The sequence below is a fragment of the Triturus cristatus genome, chromosome 3_2 (assembly GCF_964204655.1).
Source record: "Triturus cristatus chromosome 3_2, aTriCri1.1, whole genome shotgun sequence".
Taxonomy (NCBI): domain Eukaryota; kingdom Metazoa; phylum Chordata; class Amphibia; order Caudata; family Salamandridae; genus Triturus; species Triturus cristatus.
The window spans coordinates 793577036-793602373 of NC_140584.1; the positions used below are offsets into that span (position 1 = coordinate 793577036).

At 47.7% G+C, this 25338-nt stretch overlaps 1 protein-coding gene across 3 annotated transcripts in view; it reads left to right on the top strand.

Moving 5' to 3' along the window:
* The window catches only part of CMKLR2 (chemerin chemokine-like receptor 2), a 95198-nt gene that overhangs the window by 46422 nt on the left and 23438 nt on the right, over positions 1–25338 (top strand). The window contains exon 1 of one of the 3 annotated variants that reach the window (XM_085648919.1): positions 13814–13947. The exons of the other annotated variants lie outside the window; for them this stretch is intronic. The gene's annotated coding sequence lies outside the window, so the exon portion shown is untranslated. Of the gene's footprint in view, positions 1–13813; positions 13948–25338 lie in introns of those variants that run through there. 3 annotated transcript variants of the gene reach the window in all.

Consider the following 25338-nt stretch of genomic DNA (forward strand, 5'->3'; position numbering starts at 1 on the left):
CCCCTGGGTTTGGTCAAGCTGGCAAGGCATACACCTGTAAGGCAGCATACTGCTAAAATACCACGGCTGGCAACAACAAATGGTTAACACTCCTATACACAACCAATATAGTGCATGGGCCGCACCGTCTCACCCATGCATGCTGGCACCTCTTGAGCCCTTGAATTGATCGTCCATCACACTTGATGCCGTCGCTTACCACTCGTTCTGGATCTACCGGTCCCCATGGCTGTCCACATCTAGCAGTCGTTGTGGTGTGGCGCACTTCCCAGGTATCAGTTATGGATCGAGACATACATAAATGAAAATCAAACACAAATGATTAGTGCTTTTTGCTTTCAGACGAAAGATACAGTTCACATGCCAGCCCTACTTCGTGAGACTGTACCCCCCCTTTTCATCCACACCACCAGCCTAGGGTGCATAGGTACTGTTGTGACACAACCCGGACATCTAATGTGCCGGCAAACAGATGCATCAATACTGCGTGATACTATACCTGTACCCATGGCCACATTTTACGTGCCCAATAGTTCACTGGTACTGTCTGACAACATAGGCATCCAAATGCACCAAATGTACACCAGCCCCTAGGGAAATAGGTACAGTGTGACACAACACAGGAATAGTCTGCTTAATTATACAGGCCCAAAGACATTAGTAATGTGTGACCCCACATGGACATCTCACTGTATAAGTGTTCAGGCACAAGGGTGCAGAGATACCGCGTGACAAACCACAGGCATATAATGCTTCATTGTACAAGCACAGGGGTGCAACGGTACCGTGTGACGCCACACAAACCTCCAATGCACAAGTGCACAAGCACATGGGTGCAGAGGTACTGTGTGACACAATACATTACTGTGCATACGTGTATGAGCACGAGGGTGTATAGATACTGTGTGACAAACCGCCAGCATACAATGCATACGTGTATAAGAAGACCGGTGTTATGGCACTGCGTGGCATAACGCACTTCTTAAACATACGTGTACCTGCAACGGGTGCCTAGATGCTTTTGACACAGACCCCTAATTCAAATGTGCAACCGCACACGCGTGCAGAGGTACTCTTGAAGGTGTGACAACAAGGCCTGGGATGTACTGCTTTGACATCATAAGTGTTGATAATGGCTTGAGTGACCTCACCGAGGCCAGTGCCTCGCAGGACTGACCTCAAAACCTTGTAATAAATTGCTGTAACATGCTAAGCGTAACTCCCTCAGTAAGTAATGCCACCCAATGTGGAATGAGAATTCGAGCGAGCCAGTTCGGCTGTCCTATATTTTTTAGCAAGTTAAGAGATGTTTGCTTCAGCAAGGGTTAGTTCATGGAGCAACCATAAGAGTAACCGGTAATATGCTGAATATATAGCTTGTGTTTATTGTGAACCGGTCCAAACTCAATTTAACCGTGAATGGTCCTTGCCCTAACGTTTTATTGTGAGAGCCTAGTATAGCATTAGTTGTATTACATAAAGATCATTGAAATCCGACATTACCATGAGACTTTCAACTGAGAGCGCTTAGCATAGCATCAGTTGTATTACATAGGGAACATTGAAATTAGGCTTACAGTGAGGGTGCCTAGCATAGTACCAGTTGCATAAATGGGGACCTCTTCATATATTATCACAAGAGATTACATCATTTTCCCAGCATCACCTGTGTCAATGTCATTGATATGACCCAATAAATGAAGCCTTTGAAGTGGAAGGACAAGTACCATCTCCCATCTTGGACCCTTATGAGAAGTGTTGCAAACAAAGTGAAATGCCCATGGCTAACCCCCTGTGTCCAACTAGAGGGGAATGCAATCCATTAATTTTGTTACAGAAAAGGCTTATATTTAACAGCTTACCATGTACCAGGCCCCCCTGAAGGTGTACTCCACGTGTGTGAGTGCCCCACTAATTAAAGAATGGACCTGGAGTATACCGTGGAATATAATAGCGCATTCATGGTTACTAAAGGACGGTACGGGGTATAGAGTGGAGTGTAATAGTGCATTCATGGTTACTTAAGGAATGCTGAAGCCATGGCACGAAATGCACATTCCTTGCCAAGCCGGTGCTATTGGCATTGCCAAATCCTGTTTAAACGTAAATGCGTCTAAACACACATGGTATTTCCTAACGCTTGGTCCCTATCAAGGCAGAATCCACACATGATGGGTTACCTCGTGTGTGCCGTTTCAATACACCTATTAAAATTCCAACCCACCATCGTGTGCATGGGGAGGAGGCCCTCCCCGCATAACCATTTTATTGTCTTCAGATCTACACATACGATGAAATCGTCATACACATTCAGCACACACGGTCTGTAAATATGATACTAAGTGTATTATATACATATTGCACATACAGACCATAAACATGGGGTTATGTATACATGTATCATGTGCCCAGTGTATACACAGACTACAAACCCGGTACTGTGTGCTTCCCCTTGTCCCCAGTGTAATACATACAGAGTATGTAATTTGGTATCGTGCCTGGTGCACACACGGACTATGTATGTTCTTGTATCCTCAGAGCACCTTACAGACTATACAAATGGTAGTATGTGCATTATGTCCTGAGTTAACCTGTCCAAATATAAATACAGTACTATGTAGTTCACCGCATTTTATTTGCGCACATTCAGACTGTAAACATGCCACTGTGGTAGCTCATGGACCTAGTGCACACACACGCAAACTGTAAACATGGCAGTGATTGCCTTGAGTGTTTAGTGCATATGCAATATGCTTATGCACCCACAGACGTACCAGAAACATGACGTATCTAGTGAATACAACTTTATCCTGTGCTTTGTGCACACACACATAAAATCACTATAACAATGATTTATGTTTATCCTGTGCTTAAAACATACTTGGACAATTGTCAACTTTACCCATGATTGTCAGGTGCTTTTTGCACAAACACAGACGCTAAACAGTGTGTTATGTTTATCCTGTGCTTAAAACATACAAGTCACTCTATCAACCATACACGTGTTTATCATGTGCTTGGTGCATGGACACACACACAGACTATGTACAATGTGTTACGTGTATCCTGTGGCAAACATGTTTACACCCTATTTAATAAAACTTTTAAATAACAAATGCACGCATTCTAGCCCAGCATAGCCAAACCACAAGGTATTTGCCCTATAAACCAGGGCAGAACAATCAATGAGCAATCAATTTTGCGTCCTATGAACAGCTCTGAAAATAGCTGCTCAGCTTAATTCTTAAGTGTTACAATACGCCTGTCATTAGTACGCACAGCAAATCACCTAAAAGGTGGTAGACACAACCATACCATAACACAATTGTATTAGAAAACGCGTGTGAGCTCGCGCTCTTTACTGTCTGATCTATTGATCACCCACAATAGAATGCAATTGCATCAACTAAGTACTTACTATGACAACAAAAATGGAGACCAGCTTGTTTTTTGGTGTTGGATTCTCGTCTGGACCCTGATGAAGTTTTCAAGCTGCAAAACCTGCCGGGCCACAACCCCCTTGATTACACGGCTAACTCGTGGATCATGCTGGGGTTTCCTGTGCTCATCTGTGACATAATTTGGGCACCATCAACACCTGGCATGCAACTCTCATTCAGCCTCGGGCGAGATCTCATCCGCCTGTGCTCTGTGACCCAGGAGTCACACACCAGGCAGAGGTGTGCTGCCTGCCATCGCTTGGCACACTTAGCGCTCGTTAATGGACGCGACCCCGAGACCGGTGTCTTAAACATGCGGAAAAACAGCTGATCACCTTACGCTGGTGTGCTACCCAAGCTCGCGGTAGGCGCTTGTTAATTACACGCGCCGAGACCGGCGGCAATGCTAACAAACAGCTGATCCCCCAGCTAGTCGCCTTACGCTGTTGTGCTACCCAAACTCGCGGTAAGCACTTTGTTAAATAACGCACTCCCGAGACCGGCGACCAATGCTAAACAACAGTTGATCCCCCAATACAGGCACGCTACCCTCGCTTGAACACCCAGGGGAAGCGCTCGGCTGACATAATTTGGGCACCATGAACACCTTGCATGCAAATCTCAATCAGCCTTGGGCGCGATCTCATCTGCCTGTGCTCTGTGACCCAGGAATCACACACCCGGCAGAGGTGTGCTGCCTGCAAGCACTTGATAGACCACAGGAACTATCTGCTGTCACCAACGAAGGATGAAAAAGAGGTTCTATGCAACATAGTCACACACCAGGTAGATCTTCAATCACCCCGCTCCCGACGCAAATCAGTAAAGCGCTCTCGTCAATTTCCGCGCTGGCAGAGTCCCAAGTAGCCGCTGTCCGCTCCGGTGTCCGATCTGAAGATACCACTCCTGCTGGAAGATACAGCACGCCGATCACTGCGCATATCTCCCTTTTGCACGAGATGAAAAAAACCTGCAAAGAGAAGGACAGGAATTTAAAATACCGCCTCCTAGCGAGGCTGCGTGACTAATGGCAGGCTGAGGGAGCGGGGAGCAAAGAGGCAGACTCCGCCACTCCCCAGCCTTTTATTCCCCAGATTCAGATTTGAGCCAGGCCAGTTCTAACCAGCCTGGCGTCAGTCCAATTGCGTGACCCGGAAGTGCTTCCAATCACTCCCGGGTCACGCCCCGACTTCGACCAATTAGTGGAGGGGCGCGCCTGTCGAATCATCATTGCGCGCGACAGGCCCGCCCCTTTATGGTCATCGGGGGCCGGCACGCCCGCCATACCTTCGGCGTGGCTGATGCCGGCCCCACCTTTCTATGATCACCCTCTCTGACCACAATCCGCCTTTGTTTTGGCATCTTGTGTGATAATCAAGGTTGTGCTCTTATTGCATCATATGAGGCTGCACCTTGGAATGAAAAAAGTGATTGTCTGGACACTTAAGCTTCTAATGTGTTGAAGAATTTGATTGATAGGGTGTGTGGATGTAATGTGGCTGATGTGGTGGGTGTTTTTGGTTTGTGTGATCGACAGAGATGGCTGATACTGTGCCGATGCAAACTTGCAGAGAGAAAAGGAGAGTAGGGGATAGTTGTGCACAGGTTCATGCCTACCATTCTTGAGGGAGGTTTGGTTCCAGTTCTAGGGTAGTTGTAAGAAATTGTATAATTATTTGGGGGGGTGACTGCCCACTTAAAGGAATAATGACAACCCTTGTCAGGATAAACCCTCCAAGTCCCTAAACTAACCTAAGCTCAACCCCCTGGTAGTTATTGCACAAAGAAGGCAAGTTAGTTAACTTAGGGCAATTTGTAAAGTAGTTATGCAGTGCCAAAACAGTAATAAAGTCAAAATGCAAAACAATAAAAATTCCAAACCAAATTAGAATCATAGAGTAAAATTGAATCAACAAAATGACAGGAATCCAATAAGGGGAACCAGAGATATGAATTTGTAAAAGTTTTAAGTAGAAATGTCACTAAAAAGCACAAAGTGCCAATGATAGTCACTGGTCACAATAGACTGGGGCCTAGTTGCAAGTTGAGGCTGATCGTGATGGAACGTTGGTTGGACACACCAACCATGTTTGTCCTTGTCAAAATTTGTACCCTCTGATTTAACCGTTTAATTTCCAAACCACCACCGGAGTACACCTTTAAAGCCCGCCACAACCTCAGGGAGGCCCTAAGAGAGTCACAGGATATCAGACAGAGGCCAACCGAAGAGTCCACCTCAGGTCCAGTTGCCAAAGCTCAGCTAGGTTCTACCAAGAAAAAGCCTTTTGCCTTTTGCAGCTTATATCTCTGTAGCCGCAAAGGAGGTCAGCCATCTGACTCTTGGAGCGCACGTCTTAGTCTTGGGTACAAGAGGGAGCAGGTCCAGTCCCTCACGGCTCCTCTCGGGTAACAGACAGCAAGCCCAGTCCTCTTGTGATCTTCCATAGGTCCATTTGTTTTCTAAAGTGGATGCCTGAATGTGCCACCTTTATGCCTGGCACTAGCTCGTGAGTGGGAAGGACTACTGGTCGCTCCCGAACCAATGGGAAAAAAGCTCCTGGGGCAGACTGACTCTACCCACTTTGGGAATTTTCAAGATGGAGAAAGTCTTTGGTTACATTAAACTAGGGATAGGGTTTGTGTGAGTAATTTCATTAATTCCAGGCCCCATTCCCCTAGTAATTCCATATTATACACTGGACCTTTAACAGCCAAAATCTCTGAGTGAAGGTAAGCAGATGCTTAGTGTTTTGATGGAGAGAGTTATTATTTTTAGCAACCTCATCGGAATTTAGTGGCCACTCATAATGGCAACCTATGTTAGGCAATAAGATAATTCTTAGGTCATTGTCTTACCTGAGACTATGACCGTGAAATTTTGAAGGTATTGTTTGTAGACTGGCTTTCCAAAGAAGCACCTAGTTATTTCAGGTTTTTTTTACCCACCTCTTATATGACTGCCTGTATAGTGACCCGACACCTGTAAGCTAGATGGCGCTTTATGAATTGTCTTATTAATGCATTGTTGCTATTTGTTATCTCTTCTTGAGTGTAATTTTAATTGTACTTATATGGAGCTTACTATGAGATGTTAAAGCATTTTACGGCGACTAGGGCGCTACTACAGAAACCATGGTTAGTGGTTAATCTGGTAGTTATTATGATTAGTCATGTGCTCTAAAGAAAATAATTGCATGCATTTATTCCAGTTATTTAGTGATTGATTATATTAATACCAGTTAGGGGGATATGTGGTTTCAGGTGAATGGTTGGTAAACTAGAGAGGCTGGCGGAGATTAGGTAATATTAGATTGCAGGCATAGGGTTTTAACGAGGAGAGGTTGCAATATATGAAGTAAGATATCAACCAATTGAAGAATTACCATAAGAAGTATTATGGCAGACATGCTTGAGATTGAGATGAGGCTATACTCAGAAATAAAAGGCATCTAGAGGATGGAAGGTAAGAAGAGGGACAATCTGGAAAAAGAAAGGGGGAAATCAAGCAGAAGTATCCTAACCAAAGCACAGAGTATATATGCCTCAGAAGGTGAATTGGCACTGAAGAAGAGGTTTCATTTAAAGATCTACTCTGACTATTCTGTTATTAAAGATTTTTTCACTCACTCACAAAATGTGTTATTTGGCACTGTCTGAGTGTCTCACCAATGCATAGTGAGATTTATACCCTGTCACCTAACCCCTTCCAACTGCACATTGTGCGTGTTTACGTATGTGGCCAATGTAGTATATGTAGTATATGTTTTGTATGTATAAGCGAAGCATAGTGATGGAGGCTTGTGGGTTCCATTTTGAAAGCCCCTGGCCTGTTTTTCTGTTGTAGATGGGGGCGATGTTTACGATGTTTGCCTGCAGAGTGGAAGTGTATCACAAGTGATGCAGGAGTGAGGAGACCTAGACAATGAAGTGAGGAAAAATGAGACTAGGCCCATTTAAATTTGGTTGCGTCCTTTTGGTGGGAGGTGCTACGGATCAGTCTTCCTGTAGCACTAAAACTTGTTGAATGATGGGGGTAAAGGGGCTACAGTCTGTTGTTCAGAGTGAGAAGGGTCTTTTAGGTCAAACCACCTCTTTGACTCCTTCCTGGTACTGCCTTTGTGGCTGTTCATGGCCAGGAGCAGACAGTGCACACCTCTTTGTGCCTCTGTTGTGGGAGCTCCAGGCTGGAGACTGCCCCGCTGTCAGGAGCATCATCCTACACAAAGGCTGTATCTGCAGAACAGAGTAGAGAGGCAATTGTAGTCATTCTAAGAAATAGCGTGGATAACAACTTTTTAAGTCATGTATTTAAAGCGCCAGTAATTATTCCTTTGACTTCTGCCACCAGCCTTTTATGTTGTTTATGCTTCAATTTATAAAGGTTAAATAAACAGTCCACCATGCTGAAATTAAACCTGTCTCACAGCAGCCATTTAAACTCTTGCTAAGAATAGCCTTGTGTGCCTTCTGCTGCACAGAAACAAGTGGGTAAAAGCGCCATGTTTAGAGCTCAAAATAAAAAGTTAACAAGCATTTACAATGCAACGGTCTCGGCATTGTTAAAGTTAGAGCTATTGGCATTGCTCATGACATTATTTTTGTTTATGTTTTTGTTTTTAAAACATTTAAAGAAACGGCATTGTTATTTACAATGTCAATAGCTGTTTGTTAGTTGTTTGTTGTTGGAAGTGTGTACTATAATTACACAATGTAGGGTATTAAGCAACACAGTGTAAGTATAATATACCACACAATCTATAATGCACAATACGAGAAATGTTCTACATTTACAACATAACACACAATGCAGCACAATTCTAATGCACTATAAATGGAAGGTACTACACGGTTAAATACATGTTTAATCTAATATAATACACACTAATATACCAAACGCGTCATGAACGGCCCCCTATAATCTACTTTGCACAAAATATTCTGTGGCACACTACATCAACAAATGAACAACTTGAGGTGATGTATTTTGCAACGGACAGCACAATGTATTGTAATGTACTTGGAAATACACATACGGCATAATGTTCTAAACTGTATTTGCTAAATAATATACAATGTAGTGCACTAAACTTGCAGCACGCGACCATGTAATATACTATGATTTCAATGTACAATACTATGTTGTTATATTTGTGATGTACAACGTCATGTAATACACCCTAGACATGGGGTGTTGGGGGAGGGGGGGAGGTGTTGGGGGAGGGGGGGGAGGGGTCGGGGCATCTGAACCGTCTGGGCACGGACAGTTCTAATTTGCACCTGGTGGGCGCTGTAGGAAATGACACGTGAGCTTAAACGGTGGAATGGAATGGTGCACCGACTAGTTGGAAGAGGCCAGGGCTGAAATCAAGCACACCGCATCACCTGACCCCCCCCCTGCACCCTCACCTTCCCCCCCCATCATTTAGTGACGCCCCACGGTGTCACTCACCTCCTTCAAGTTCTCCATCCCAAGGTCTCCTTCCGGGTCACCGCCCCTCTTCTGCCCCCAGGGGTCAGTTCAGGGGCCCGCAGCAGGGCGCACACAGGGGGGCAGTGCCACAGGGCACCCAGCGGGCATCAGTTATCCCAGGGCTGTAGGGGGCACCTCTTTTCTTGCCATACACAAGCGAGGCTTGTGTATGGCATGGGGTGCACTTGGGTAGGGGGGGGGGGGAGGCGGTCAAGGTGACACTCTTTCACAGTGGCACGTGTCAGCAGAAGCCAGAGGTGAGAGCGAACGCGCTGCTGCCGGACATAGCCCCAGCCCTTCCAATGTGCCGAGGTTAGCCAAGATGTTTATGGCCGACTCCAGGCCCCCTCTAGTGCTCCACGTAAAGTGCTTCGTTCAGAGATAACCCGCACTCATGCTCCAGGGGGGGCACATCCGACGGCACAAACTACAAGAAGTGACCTGGTTTTAAATATTCTCCTTTTGGATCCAGGGAACGGGAAAGCGCGCGATGTGTGCAAGATCACACGCCTGGGCGGCGCTGAGAATCCCATTTACACGAATCCTGTAAGATAGTGAGACGATGGTGGTCGTGTGACAAGGGGTCAGCTGTGATACACAGGGGGAGGAGAGGAGACATAGGGGGTGGAGGGAAGACACAGGGGTCAGCGGTGAGACACGGGGGCTGGTGGTGAGACACGGGGGCTGGTGGTGAGACACGGGGGCTGGTGGTGAGACACGGGGGCTGGCGGTGAGACACGGGGGCTGGCGGTGAGACACGGGGAGTGGTGGTGAGACACGGAAACACGGGGAGTGGAGGGAAAGCACGGGGATCAGCAGTGAGAAACAGGGGGTGAGCGGTGAGACGGGGGTGGTGGGGAGATACAGGGGGTTTGTATGACACAGGGGCTGGTGGTGAGGCACAGGGGGTGAGCGGTGAGACACAGGGTGGTGGCCCGATACAGGGGGTCTGTATGACGCAGGGGCTGGTGGTGAGACACAGGGGTGGAGGTAAGACAGGGGCTGGTGGAGACACGTGGTCAACGGTGAGACAGGGGGTGGTGTGGAGACACAAGGGGTCTGTATGACACAGGGGCTGGTGGATACACAGAGGGCTCGCCGGTAAAACACAGATGGACCGGACTGGGCGGTCCCAAAACAGAACTTAAAGACTCTGACAGCCCGGAAATGCCAAAGCGCTTCGAATCTCTCAGTGTTTCCCAAAGCACTCCGGATGATGAGTTAGGGCGATCCAGGCCAGGACCCCGGAAGTCAGTCACTAGGGGTTCACGGATGAGGCTGGGGGGAACCCCAGGGGGCGAGATCCCCACAACTCACCTTTATTGCTGGGGTAACGTTGTATCCAGGTCGGTACTGCCCTGATGTCATTCCATGGGGGTGCTCCTCCCTAGGGGGTTGGTGCAGCGGCTGCCCCCTCTACCGGGCAGGGGCACCATTTGAAGTCAGCAATCCTCCGGAGCATGAGTCAGGCCAGGGAGTGGCAGGAGCCCCGGTCCCTCCGAGGTCAGTTCCTGTCGGGGGACCCCCCCCCTGGTCCTGTCCGATGCCTCGCACACTGTGCTCTGTCCCAGGGCAGGAGCGTCTCCTTCAACCCCTCAGGTAACTGAAGTTGTCTCTTCACAAGCCAGAGATGTCTCAGTCCCACAGCTGTGGCGCCGTATCCCTAGCGGCCGCTAGGGTTGTTATAATGAAAACAAGACCACTGTGTAGTCATACTCACAATTTATAGCATATCTCCTTTAGCGTCAATAACACCATTACAGCTGCATTAATCGTACATAGCCTATTTCATACAAGCTGATGATGGTGAGTCTTAAATCAGAATAGGACACAAATATAACCGAGTGTAATGGTTAAAATAGCTAGTGTCATTTTATGTTGATTTTTTCATAAGCCGAACAAATCAATTCTCGTCACAGAGAGCATAGATGAACAGGGGGTTCTTGCCCTAGCTTCGCAGCCTTGTGACAACGAGAGGGGTGTTGTGAGAGAGATGCGCACAGGTGAGTTGAATGCTTGCACACAGATGGACATGACGGGCAGGGTACAGTTGGAAAGATGAGGCCTGCATACTGGTAAGAGTGACTACACTCAACAGAACGCTCAGCCGCCATGATGGATTAGGGGGTTCCTTCAGCGTTGTAAGACAACAGAGCCAGGCCTGGTCACCATCTTGGATAAGGAGACGGGACGTGACGTCTAGTATTCCCACAGCGAGACCAGACTCAATCAGTTCGCTGTAAGGCTTTTCACCATCAAACACGAGACCAAGATTGTTCATAGCACTAACTCACAACCAGTTCCTTTTAAACATGTCATTTCCTGATCCAACACAGGATGGGACTGGCCGCCATTTTACGTAAGGAGGCGGCTGGAGTGCTGTGAATACGGTGGCTGGAGAAGGCAGCCATGCGGGGTCGGGAAGAGGTGCCTTCGCCGCAGTGGGTCTGGCCGCCATGTTGTAGAAGGTGGTTGGATTTATTTATCGTTCCGCACAGACAGAACCCCCTCGCCGCCCCTCCCGCTCTAGCAGGCGTTGTTTCTTTCGGGTTCGCGCTGTAGTTGCCCCCGTTCCACTTTCTACCTGCCTCAGCCGCCGCAGAATCAGACCGAAGATGGCAGCAGCGAACTCGACATGTTAGCGCCGGAAGTATAACTTGTGATCCCCGCTGCAGAAGAACTTCCGCCTCATTGGCGTGTGGAGGAGTAGCGTGTGCAGAAGAAGTGTACGAAAAGGTGAGTATTAATAATTAACAAATGCGTCCGGATGCCGGGACACCACCGCCTTTCTCCGAGGCGAAGCAGAAATGTCTCGGAGAAAGGCAGCGGCGCTTTCGGATTCGGGGGCGTGTTCTCCTCTTGCCATTGGCTGGAGGAGATAATTAGAAAAGTTGAAAAAAACACGCCCCCGAATCCGAAAAGGACGGGGCCTGTTCGGAGTGACAGACCTCTTCTCCAATGGCTGGCCAGCATTCAAGAGGCCAGCCAATGGAGAAGAGGGGAGAAGAGGGGCGGGTTCAAGCCCCTCTTCTCCAAGTCATTATGTCTCGCGAGCGAGACTGCGCAAGCGCAGCCTTCGCTAGCCGAGACCTAAAAACGAAAACAACAAAAGTCCGAACTGTTGGAAGACTGTACCTTTAACCTTGTAGTGATGCCAGCCAGGCAGGGGCTGATTCATGCAGTCCTACACACAGGCGCGGCCGGCACAGGTAACAGCAGCAGGGTGGGGGCAGTTGGCAGGACGGGATAAGGAAAGTAAAATAATTTTTTTTTAAATACCACTTACCTTGCATTTGCCGCATCGCCGAGTGGGCTATGCGGTGAGCGCAAGGTAAGTGGTTTTATTTGTTAACCTATTTTAAATTCCCTATTCGGTCGTCTGTCGACTTACCCCCACATACCCGCCCCGCCCACCACTGTTACCTGTGCCGGCTGCGCCTGCCAATGTGCAGGAATTGGAAATCGTCTATAATCGCAACCGCACTATTCTACGAAGCCCAAAGAGCACTCATTCAACAACGAATGTACAATTAATAGGCGTTGTTTTTGTTTAGCTCTGCGTTTGTATGGTATTTATATGTGCTTGGCAAATGTTATAAAACACAGAAACACAATGTGTGCTTTCTTTTATTGTGCAAGCGTGGCTGAAAGTCCACTGTGTAAATAATCAGTAGTAGTACATAGATAGAGAAGGTCTGATTTGTTTGGAAGACATGGCATGCGAGCGACCTTAGGACACAGCTTAGCTTCGCACACACACACCAACTTCCCGCACCTCTGCACCTGTAGGTCAGCCCAATCTGCACCGTCATCAGCAGGGGAAGCCGATCTAAAGATCTAGGAAAGGAAGGGGAGGGGTTGTGGTTTAGACCACACAGAACTGCAGGGGGGGGGGGGGGGGGTCCCAGGAGGCAGATCATACTCCAGATCCACTGGCCCTAGCTTTGATTTTGTGACCGGCTGCATCCGCGCATTTCACAATCATTTCTAGACGTTCGGCGATCACTCACGGAGGAAACAAAAAACATCTCTGCATCCGTACAAGAGCAAAAGGGTTACAGATGGAAGTGAATGCGGGAGGGAGAGAGATGCACGCTGCACATATATTAAACGTGCCCACAAGGCATCAAGAGCTGTATGATTTTAACATATACAGACATCTGTACAGAACAATGTAATAGACATCAGTCTACGAATACGAAAAGGCCTTGGAATAGAGTTTATTCTACTGTTTACATTTAATCCGAATAACCCAGGTCAAATTCATATTCAAACAAGTCCTAACGCACAAGCGTCATATCAGCACCCACTAAAGATTACATCATCTTGTTGTTCCGCTTTGAAACGATAGACAAGGTGGATGTGGTAGGCTAGGACACCCGACCTTCAAACTCCAAAACACATGCCAGTTTGTGGGCTGCCCTCTATCAATGCTTCTAAATGGTGATTACAATAGTTGTAATGCTTTGCACAAATGATGTGCAATCAAAATACTGTCCTTATTATGACTGAAAAATCTTGTGCACAATCAGATGGGCTGTATAAATCCGGCTTGCGTGATGGCGGCCTTCGAGCTGTGGTTACGCTTGACCTTCGCACTAACAGTGATAAGGGATCCATTGGTAGGCTGCAGATTATTGCGCGTTTATGCAACAGAGATAATATTTTGAAAAGCTTCGAGGACCCACAATTTAGCAGCAAGCAGAAAATGACTGAGTGGCAGGGTCTGGCCGGGTAAGAAAGGAGTGAGTTTGCTGAGCACACACTGGGTCGCCTTTATTCGCCTAGAAGCCTTTGTCTGTCCATTTATGGAGGAGCTTCTAAGGCACAGATCTAGCTACAGAGCAGCGGACTCTGTACACGAGGTCGAAGGGCACAACAGCAAGGACTGCGGAAGGGAGAGGTGATGAGAGGGGAGTCCTGGCTGGTACAGCTAAGATTAGGTAGGGGCAGTGACCACCGAAGGAAGAGATGATGTCTCCTTGTGACATGGAGATCCCAAGTGGGGGGTACAGCAAGGAGCGGCGCAGGGTGAAGGTAAGGTGCAGCATAAGCAGAGGATGAGGAAGAAGGGGAGGAGGCTCTGCAGAGTTTATCTTGCAACAAAATGTTTTCTGAAGAGGCGCGTACTTAGTTTTTTGCTGAAGCGGAGAAGGGATGTGGCTTGGTGCATCCAACTGGGATGGCAATCAGACACTCGGGCATGTTTTTTCCTTGCTCTTTTTGGATTCTAGCCTCGTTATGTCTTGAGTGGCCTCCGGAGGTCTCGCTTGCAATGTAAGTCAGAAAGCCAAGCTTATCACTTTGTAGGGGAATCAGGATGTCTTGAATACAACACGAGGGGCAGTCAGTGCAGTTCTTTTCAAGAGCTGGAGTGATCCTGTTGAATTTTGTGAGACCAGTGATGACTTCAGCCCCCAGATGTAGGTCCCTCTTCAGTGATGTCCAATGGGTCTCCGGTCTTGCAAATGGTAATGCCGGCATGCAATCCAGTTTCACACCTGCCCTCCCATGATTCCTTGTAACAGCAGGCCTTATATACTCCTCATTTTCAGGTTCATTGTGGACTTGTTATGCATTCCATTTCACACTATCTTCCAGATTTTTCAGCTTCATAATTGTCGAAACCAGCTGTAAGTCAGTAGCCCATGCTATCCTCAGGGACTTTTGCCAGGGTTTCTTTCGCTGCTTCGCTGACCTCGGTGGCATGGTTGTCGACCCGCTGGCATCTCAACATGCTTGGCTGAGTCTTGGGCCCCAACTTGTATACCTTCCCGTATGGACTTCTTACAGCGTCTAATTACTCTACCACAAGGGTTGCTCCTGTTGCGTCCCCTGACACTTGTCCCGATGGTGACCCGATTAAGTCTCTCTCTCCTAGAAGGTTGAGACATCGACATACAATACCTAATGTATTGTTTACACTACTGATTCCTTCAGGCTGGAGAGAATAGCCAATATCATCTCTTTACACATAATTATCCACCTGCAGCTGCATGTTTGTGGACTTGTGCATGCTTCATCTTCCTTACACAATTATTCATGTGTGATAAACATGAACACTGCGCCATTTTCACCTTTTCCTCTTGTCTTGGAGCGCCCGTTTTCAAAAGATTTTGAGATATATATGTGTTGTTCATATTTATGTATGTGCTATGTGGTCCAAACAAAACTTTACAACTGATGTCCAAAACTTTCTTTCTCTGTTTCTTTTATAAATATTGACAGGTTTGTGCAGGAGACCATTGCACCTGGAGAGAATCAGATTATCTGCTCTCTCACACCACCAACCCCCAAGGGAACAACGTTCCCCTGTTATTAGATAGGTTTCAACAATGCCAGTCAAGAGAGCATTCCCCCTGTTGAGGTAGAATGGGGCCGGTGTTTAAACTGCTACTCTGAAGTCATTGGGTCGTTGCAGGTTAGAAAGGTTTCACTGCGCAGAGAAGAGTCAGCTGACATCATGTAATCTTAGCCTTCTATCGCATGGTCGCCTTGGATTTAAGGTTGGCATCCATATGGACGCCAAGGCACGTTGCACTACCAAATCAATATTGGAAGACTTTGTATAGTTTTGTCTTTACTGGCTGTTCTTGCATCTAATGTTGTCTGTTGCTTGTGACAAGTAGGAATTCTGTCTTGGGGGGATTCAGGTTAAGGTAGTATTTGGACATCTAGACTTGGATGGAGCAGGGCAGTCTTTTAGTTGATCAACATCCTGGCCTGAGGAGACCTTGAAGAATAGCTGCATATTGGTGGATTCTGATATTAATTTGTTTCAGCTAAAATTGGTTTAAATGAGTGTTGAAAGGATGAAACATTGGGGGATGCCACTAGTTATGGGGATGGACTCTGACAGGGGTCTGCCCATCTGAACAAGATGACCTTTATTCCTTAGGATTCAAACCATTAGAGTAGGGGATCATCTAACCCCATTCAACATACACGCATTCTACTCGGGCCCGTAGCCAATTGTGCTGGATGCTATGGAAATGTCAAGAAGAATACATGGATCATCTTTGTAAAAGATAATAAGGCCATCATTAACCACTTAGAACGTTTGCATTTCTGTGCTGCACTGTGGCAGGTGTATAGGCTAGTAGTTCCGGTGGAGGGTGTGCTCTGGTGCTTAATATGATGCTGCTCTGTGATGGTATGCTCTGTGTTCTTTCCCAAGAAAAATAGGTGCAGGATTGATCCATAGTCTACAAGGTCCTCAGATCTAGCTTAGGATTTTTCAGGAGTTGTCAAATCTCTCCAGTTTTGAAGGTATCAGAAATTGTACCTTGCCTGAAGAAAGGTTAACTTGTGAAGGCTTTCGTGGATATCTCTTACACTGTAAACCTGGGGTGGCATGCTGTAGATGGGAGTGTGGTTTGCTTTCATTATCGATTCAAGCTAAAGAATCCCACTGGTAGGAAATAGTGGTAAATCTAAACATGATGGGGACTCCCTGCGGAATATGATGAGGGGCCTCCAAGTCTCCCATTTGTCACAGATGTTATTGTCCTTAAGCTGAATGGGGCCACCTTGAAGGGATGCACGCCAGCTGCACGGCTGGGGGTCTCCTCTGCTCCACTGAGGTACGCTCCTGCTGTGCATCAGAAATGTTCATGTAGATTATAGGGACATCTCAGACTCAATTGCACACTTAGGACCTGATGTTACAAGTGATTTTATGGTAGCAAAAGTCAAATTTGAGCCTCTTTGTTGACAAAATTGCTTTTTAAATGTACCAAACCCATGTTGCAATTCGATTACACACAGAAACAGTATTTTGGAAGGGGCATGTAAAGGGTGTCCCTTCCAAATAGAAATTCTTTAGCTTATGTTATGTATTAATGATTTGCGCCCTGTGAGAAGTTGGCCTGGCATATGCTGTCCACTAGTTATAGGGGACACCTTGCACCAGTCCAATTCGACTCTTATGGTGATAGGTTAAAAGACAACCTTTAAAGAAAGCTATCCTAGTGGTAGCTGTGGAGAGCAGCCTTCAGGCTAAGTCTTGAAGGAGTGTTAAGCTTATTGTTTTACCATAGATAACCTCTTGAATAACCAAATGAAAGAGTAGTCCACACAGGTATATCTATAAAATATATGTATTTATTCTAAGAATAATCCCACTAGTCTCTTTATGAAACTGGAGGTAAAGATACAGTTCAAACAAGCATTGATAGTTACAATAAATAGCACTGGAGTCATAGGGCCCTGGGGGGACCAAACCATATACTAAAAAAATACTACAGACAGTGCCTAGGGCACTTAGGGTCGCTGGCCCCTTAAGAAACCACCCAAGGTAGTGAGGAAGGGGGCCCACGGGAGACGCGTGCAGTGGTACACTCACTGGCCTCTGGGATGCTTGGAAACCCACCTCAAGGTTGGCAGAAGTCTTCGATGTCCATAGGAGCAGCGGAGTTCCAACCGGGTCACTTGCAGTGTTTCAGGTGCCTGCCAAGCAGGGGGGTAACTCCTTAACTTCATTCAGCTGTGCAGCAGCAAGTCGAAGGTTCAAGTCTGTGAAGTCCAAGATTAATCTGAGGCTCTGGGGACCCTGCATTCACCTTTATCCAGGGATTAGGGTAGTGTCTAAATCAGAGCCCACCAATGAGAGTTCAGGCGGGAAAGGGTGCTACACCCTCTCCCCTTTGTGTGTTTTCCCACCTGGGCAGGGGACAGGATGCCCCTGAACCGGTTTGAGGTGGTGTATGTATGCAGAAGTAGGCACTGGAGAAGCCTACGTGCAAGTCTGAAAGACATCCTATGGTGCACCCACCCAGTTCCAATCCACATAGGCTGTCTGGGGAGGTGGGAGCACCTCCCTGCAACAAGATCCCTATTGTCCAGCTGCCATGGCTGGAGTTCTGCCCAGCAACAGGCAGCCAGAGTCATGTGGGTGGCGGGTAGCATCCATTTTGTACTACGTGTGCACTTTTAAATTAGTGTCTAAAATCTGCCGCTTTTACCATATGGCCCCTCTAGCAGGGGGGAATCATGCCCTCACTCCCATGGTTGGATTTGGGGTATGATTCCTACATGTTTGACAGCAAACACGACATGGTTCTGTGCAGCCACTCTCAAGTTATCACGCTATCGCGATTACTTATAATGCGGTTAAGAGTATATGGTATGGCTGCACTACAAACAACCCAGCAATAGTTTTACGAAGGTTGCAGAGGGGCCCTACTCAGGTAGGGGTTCCCCCTCACACATATCTCAGCACCCTGCCTTGTAGGATTAGCAAGGCCTGCCTTAGGGGTGACCTATGAGGATATATGTGTTGTATTAAGTGGGATACAGGATACCTATATCTCTGTAAGGGGTGCAAGCACCACCTTACCCAGACTACAGTAGTGGTCTGGTGGTGTCAGTTTGTATGGCTGTCCCAGGGGTGGCACAATAAGTGATGCAGCCCCTGGTAGGCCTCTGAGGGACCCATGCCCTGAGTACCTACGGTATCATCTACAAGGGGCTGACAGGGTGTCCTCAGTATCCAATTGGTATGTACCTAGGGTACTCACATCAGTTTAGAGAGGAAGCAGATAGGCTGGGGTCCTGGATAGCAGGGCCACAGCCTGGCTAGAGTAAGAAAACAGTCAAAACATCAGCAAAAAGTTGAGGGCAACTATGCAGTCGATGCCACTCTCCTACATAACCCCCCCCCCCCCCAACGCAGGGACATTAAACTAACCTTGACCAGTTGAGTCTTCATGTTCTAAGTGGAAATATCTGGAGAGACCATCTGTATTGGCATGGTTGCTCCCAGGTCTATGTTCCACTGTATAGTCCATCCCCTGTAGGGAAATGGACCACCTGAGTACTTTGGGGTTTTCACCCTTCATCTGTTTTAGCCATAGGAGGGGCTTATGGTCGGTTTGAACAATGAAGTGAGTGCCAAACAAGTATGGCCTCAGCTTCTTCAAGGCCCAGACCACAGCAAAGGCCTCCCTCTCTATGGCTGACCAACGTTTCTCTCTGGGGGTCAACCTTCTGCCAATAAAAGCTATTGGTTGATCCTGGCCCTCTTCATTCAGTTGTGATAATACAGCACCTACCCCTACCTCAGATGCATCAGTTTGAACTATGAATTCTTTGGAGTAGTTGGGGCTTTGGAGCACTGGAGCAGAGCACATTGCCTGTTTTAGGTCATCAAAAGCTTTCTGACAGCTCACAGTCCACTGAACTTTCTTGGGCATCCTCTTAGAGGTTAAGTCATTTAAGGGGGTCACAATGGATCCATATCCCTTTACAAATCTTCTGTAATAACCAGTCAGGCCTAAGAAAGCTCGGACCTGAGTCTGGGTGGTTGGAGCAACCCAGTCCATGATGGTCTGGATTTTGCTCTGTAGTGGCTGAACCTGGCCTCCACCTACAAGGTGACCCAGGTACACAACCTGACTCTGCCCTATCTGGCACTTAGTAGCCTTGATAGTGAGTCCTGCCTTTTGCAGGGCTTCCAAAACTTTCCTCAGGTGGATCAGGTGATCTTCCCAGGTGGAGCTGAAGACAGCAATATCATCTAGATACGCTGCACTAAAGTCATCCAGGCCTGAGAGGACATGGTTCACCAACCTTTGAAAAGTGGCAGGTGCCTTTTTCAAACCAAAGGGCATTACAATAAATTGATAATGCCCACCAGGGGTAGAAAATGCAGTTTGGGCTTTTGCAGAATCAGCTAACCTTATCTGCCAGTAGCCAGCTGTCAGATCAAATATGCTCAGATATTTGGCTGAGGCCAATTTATCTATGAGCTCATCTGCTCTGGGAATGGGATGTGCATCAGTCCTAGTGACTGCATTGAGTCCTCTGTAGTCTACACAGAACCTCATCTCTCTCTTGCCATTTTGGGTGTGAGGTTTAGGTACCAGGACTACTGGGCTAGCCCAAGGGCTATCTGAGGGCTAAATAACTCCCAATTCCAACATCTTTTGGACTTCTGTCCTTATGCAGTCCCTGACATGGTCAGGTTGCCTGTAGATCTTATTCTTCACAGGCAGACTGTCCCCAGTGTCCACTTCATGAGTGCACCAGGTGGTCTGACTTGGAGTCAGTGAAAACATATACCTTAATGACTGGAGAACTTGACTGCAGTCAGACTGTCGCTGGGCAGTGAGGCTGCCTGCCAAGGCTACACCATCTACTGACCCATCATCAGGGTTGTGAGAGAGCAGGTCTGGGAGAGGGTCACTCTCCTCCTCCTGTCCTTCATCCGTTGCCATGAGCAAGCCCATGTCAGCCCTGTCCACATATGGTTTCAGTCTGTTTACATGAAGTACCCTGTGGGGACTTCTGGGAGTGCCAAGGTCCACCAAGTAGGTGACCTCTCCCTTCTGTTCCTATATGGTATGGGGTCCACTCCATTTGTCTTGGAGGGCTGCTGGGGCCACTGGCTCCAGCACCCATACCTTCTGTTCTGGCAGGTACACCACCAGTACAGCCTTTTGGTCATGCCAGGCTTTTTGCAATTCCTGACTTGCCTCAAGGTTTTTTGTCGCCTTCTTCATGTACTCAGCCATCCGGGAGCGGAGACCAAGTACATAGCCCACAATATCCTGTTTAGGGGGTTTGAGAGGTAACTCCCATCCCTCCTTCACTAGACAGAGTGGCCCTGTGACAGGGTGACCAAACAAAAGTTCAAAAGGGCTGTAACCAACCCCCTTCTGTGGCACCTCCCTGTATGCAAAGAGAAGGCAGGGCAGAAGAACATCCCATTTTCGCCTAAGCTTTTCTGGGAGCCCTTTGATCATACCCTTTAGGGTCTTGTTAAATCTCTCAACAAGCCAATTGCATTGAGGATGATAAGGGGTGGTGAACCTGTAGTTAACACCACACTCCTTCCACATTGCCTTGAGGTAACTACTCATAAAGTTTGTACCTCGGTCAGACAAAACCTCCTTAGGGAAACCCACCCTGGAAAGGATTCCCAGGAGGGCTCTTGCCACCACAGGTGCTGTGATGGTCCTAAGGGGAATAGCTTCTGGGTATCTGGAGGCATGATCCACTACCACCAGAATAAACCTGTGCCCAGATGCTGTTGGTGGGTCAAGGGGACCAACAATGTCAATCCCTACCCATTCAAAGGGAACCCCCACCACAGGTAGTGGTATCAGGGGAGCCTTTGTGGACTTACCTGCCTTGCCACTGGCCTCGCAGGTAATGCAAGAGCTACAAAAACTCTTACAGTCCTCACTCATCTGAGACCAATGAAAATGAGGGACAAGTCTGTCCCAAGTCTTATTTTGGCCTAGGTGTCCTGCTAAGGGGATATCATGGGCTAGTGTAAGCAGGAAACACCTAAACCTCTGAGGTATGACCAACCTCCTGGCTGCACCAGGCTTGGGGTCTCGACCCTCAGAGTAAAGGAGTCCATCATCCCAATATATTTTATGGGTTCCACCAGCATTCCCAGCAGCCTCAGCGGCAGCCTGCTGTCTGAGGGGTTCAAGAGTGTGGCAGCTCTGCTGCTCCAGGCTCAAGTCTGCCCTAGAAGGTCCCCCTGTCCCCAAGAACTCAACCTGATCAGGTTCCAGTTCATCTGAAACAGTTCCTTCTTCGGGTGTCAGATCCTCTTCTGCTATAAGAGTCTCTTCAGACTGATCCTAGGGGGAAGGCACTGCCTTACCCCTGCTACTCCTCCTCTTGGAAGGTCCTTGGTCCATTTTTCCAGGATCCAAGGCCTGTTCAGTTTCTGTCAGCTTAGCTTTTGACCTTGTCAGGGCAAACACTTCTGCAGGGATACCCAGCATTGCTGCATGAGTAGTCAGCTCCACCTCAGTCCATGCTGAGGTCTCCAAATCATTCCTTAGCAAACATTCTACTGGTAGGTCTGCACTCACCACAACCTTCTTTAGGCCAGTTACCCCTCCCCAGAGAAGTTAACAACTGCCAGAGCATGGTTAGTATTGAGATTGCTCGCATTTGTCACCTGGTAAGTTTCTCCAAGTATGATTTGGCTAGGATCCACAAGGTCCTTAGTCACCATGGTGACACTAGCCCCTGTGTCCCTGTATGCTAGAGACTCCCTTCCATTTATCCTAGGCTGTTGTTTGTATTTGCCCAGACCACTGGGACTCACAAATAGGGACAGGTCCCCATCACAAACCAACACAGCCTGAGTAGGCATTCTGACTAGGCCAGAGTCCTCTCCAGATTACAGGGTCAACCCTACTATACCCTTGTTCTGTGTACCACCACCTATAGCTGGACTAGGGGGAACAGGTGCCTTAGGGGCAGGTGTAGTGGTACTTGTGGAGTATTTGGCCTTATTACAGTCTGAAGTCCAATGGGTTTTCTGCTTACAGATTTTACACCATGGCTTCCTTGGCTGTTTAGCTTTATTGGATTGGGAATTATCAGATGCTGCTTTTTGGGGGCCTGTTGAAGACTTCTGGTCTTTTCCCTTTTCCCCACCCTTCTCAGAGTTTTTGGCATCTTCCTTTTTAGTTGCACCCCCCCAAGGGCTGGACCTTTTGCTTGATCCTGGTTCTGACCCATTTGTCTGCCTTCTTTCCCAATTCTTGGGGAGAGGTCAGATCTGAGTCCACCAGGTGCTGATGCAATAGTTGATTCTGACAGTTATTAGGAATCTGCTCCCTCATGATGAGATTGTACAATCCTTGATAATCATTTACTTTACTGCCATTTAACCAACCTTCCAGAGCCTTGGTAGCACAATCTACAAAGTCTACCCAATCTTGATTTTGTGCTTTCTGGGTATCTCTGAACTTTAACCTGTATTGATCAGTGGTTAGACCAAACCCAAAGCATTTTTCAAGATATAATAATCATCTGCATCCTCTTCCCTATCAGAGAGCCACAAGATTGCTGCCCACTGATCTACTGGGACCCTCTGAACTTTACAGGCCCTTTCAAGTGCAGTGATCCATTTATGGATATCATCCCCTGACTGATAGGGGGGCACAATCTTATGCAGGTTCCTATGGTCAGGTGCTTTCTCTCTAACTCTAGGGGTATTATCACTGCCACCAGGGGTCTCTAGACCCCACTTTCTTGAAGCTTTCTGAAGCTCCAGGGACTCCCTGTCTAATGCTAACTGTTCTCTCCTGAGCTGAAGCCTAGCTTGCTCAAACTGGATCAATCTGCGTTTCCTCTCTTGGGAGGACTCTCTTCTCTGAGAAGAGGCAGAGGTCCTTGTGGATCTCTTAGAATGGTTAGATTCCTCTGAGGGGGGACCTGTCCCTTCTGTTTGGATCCACCACTCTCCCATTAGGGATGGAGGGAGTGCCTCTTGGGCCATCACCTCCATGTTGTGAGTGGTCTGGTTCATCCAGGCCAAGTTCATTGTCCTCTTCCTGGTCCTCATCAGAGTCCACCACCTGGGTGTCCTCTTCTGTGGGATGCCCACCCAACCTGTCTACCCCATCAGACACTAAAGTCTGCTTGAAGTCTGCAAGAGCAGAATTTCTCTGAGACGTTGAGTGTTGGCACCTTTGGTTGTCTTCAAATGTCTAGCAGTGCACATCTCCCTAAGCTCAGCAAAAGTGAGATTGTCATACCTTGTCGACTGGGACCTTTGAGGGTCCTTCCAGGGCCTTATGGGCTCCTGATCCTGAAGACATTTCTAGTGTAGTGGATTGTTGCATCTACCTACACTAGGTGTGGCCTACTGAACCCTTTCTTGAGTTGTAGTCAAGGTGTGCTAAGCCCTCTACACACAACTCCTAAGTTCAGTAGAACTTATTGTATTCTAAGCTAAATTTATATGTACCTTTAGTACCAAAGTGGCTTTCACTTTAGAAATTCAATTTGTTATCTGGTAAAACAATGGCAAGCTTGAATCCAAACGCTGCACACCAATGTGAGAAGTTGGCCTGGCATATGCTGTCCACTAGTTATAGGGGACACCTTGCACCAGTCCAATTCGACTCTTATGGTGATAGGTTAAAAGTCAACCTTTAAAGAAAGCTATCCTAGTGGTAGCTGTGGAGAGCCGCCTTCAGGATAAGTCTTGAAGGAGTGTTAAGCTTATTGTTTTACCATAGATAACCTCTTGAATAACCAAATGAAAGAGTAGTCCACACAGGTATATATATAAAATATATGTATTTATTCTAAGAATAATCCCACTAGTCTCTTTATGAAACTGGAGGTAAAGCTACAGTTCAAATAAGCATTGATAGTTACAATACATAGCACTGGAATCATAGGGCCCCAGGGGGAGACCAAACCATATATTAAAAAAGTGGTATAAGAACCACGACAATTCTACAGACAGTGCCTAGGGCACTTAGGGTCGCTGGCCCCTTAAGAAACCACCCAAGGTAGTGAGGAAGGGGGCCCACGGGAGACGCGTGTAGTGGTATAAACTACTGTCGGGATCTCTATTAAACCCCATGGAGAATGTCGCAGTTGGAAATTGCAAGAATTAAAACACTTCTAGCAGGAGTTCAAGTTCAGCAGCTTAGAGTTAAGCTCTTGGAGGTCCCACACCCACGACAGTACTGAGGTACCACTGTTACCTGCCCAGGGAAGCCGGGTGCATAGGTTGTTTTCGATGTCGGGTCGCGATCTCGTTTTCAATGGAAAAAGGTGAAGAGCTGCTGTTGGCGTGAAGCGTCGTCGATGTCGTGCAGATTGAAGATGTAGATCTTGAAGGTAAGGACCTGAAAGCAGAGGGGACAGAGTCTGGGTCACGGCACAGTGACCAGGGGGTTCAGGAGAAAGAGCCCTTCAATGTCGGGTGCTTCCTGGTGGAAGATGGGTAGCTTGGATCATCAGCCACAGGGTCAAGGAGGCTTCAAGGAAGGCCAGCTTCTGGAGGGTGACTGTTCCACAAAGGATGAAGGCCGCTGTGGTGTTAGTGTCCGGATTAGATCCACTAAGCCTTGGCAACCGCAACCCAGGCAAGGATCACAAAACAGCCACGGTGCAGACCCACGAGGTCTGAGGAAGGTCTCCAGCAAGGAGACTGTAGAGCAGGCCTGTAGCAACCAGGGCAGCCCTTTAAAGTGAAGATTGACCTCCGCTAGGGCCCACCAGTTGAGAGACAAGGGACCATGGGAGGCAGCAATTTGGCATGCGTAAAGATGCGCCCACGGGTCGCCAGAGCGGGCTAGGGTGTTGATCTTTGGCACAGATGATGCTGAGAGATTGGCTCAATAATGAGCCAAAGTACAACTTCCCCATTGGTCGGGGTCGTGTGCTGTGCAAGAGGTGGCCGGTGTCCTGTGGTATTGGGGATCTCGGCACCCACGGGGTCCACCGTGCTGAGCTTTGCTGTGCACACTCACTGGCCTCTGGGATGCTTGGAAACTCACCTCAAGGTAGGCAGAAGTCTTCGATGTCCGTAGGAGCAGCGGAGTTCCAACTGGGTCACTTGCAGTGTTTCAGGTGCCTGCCAAGCAGGGGGGTAACTCCTTTACCCCAAGGGAGAGTTCTTCATTCAGCTGTGCGGCAGCAAGTCGAAGGTTC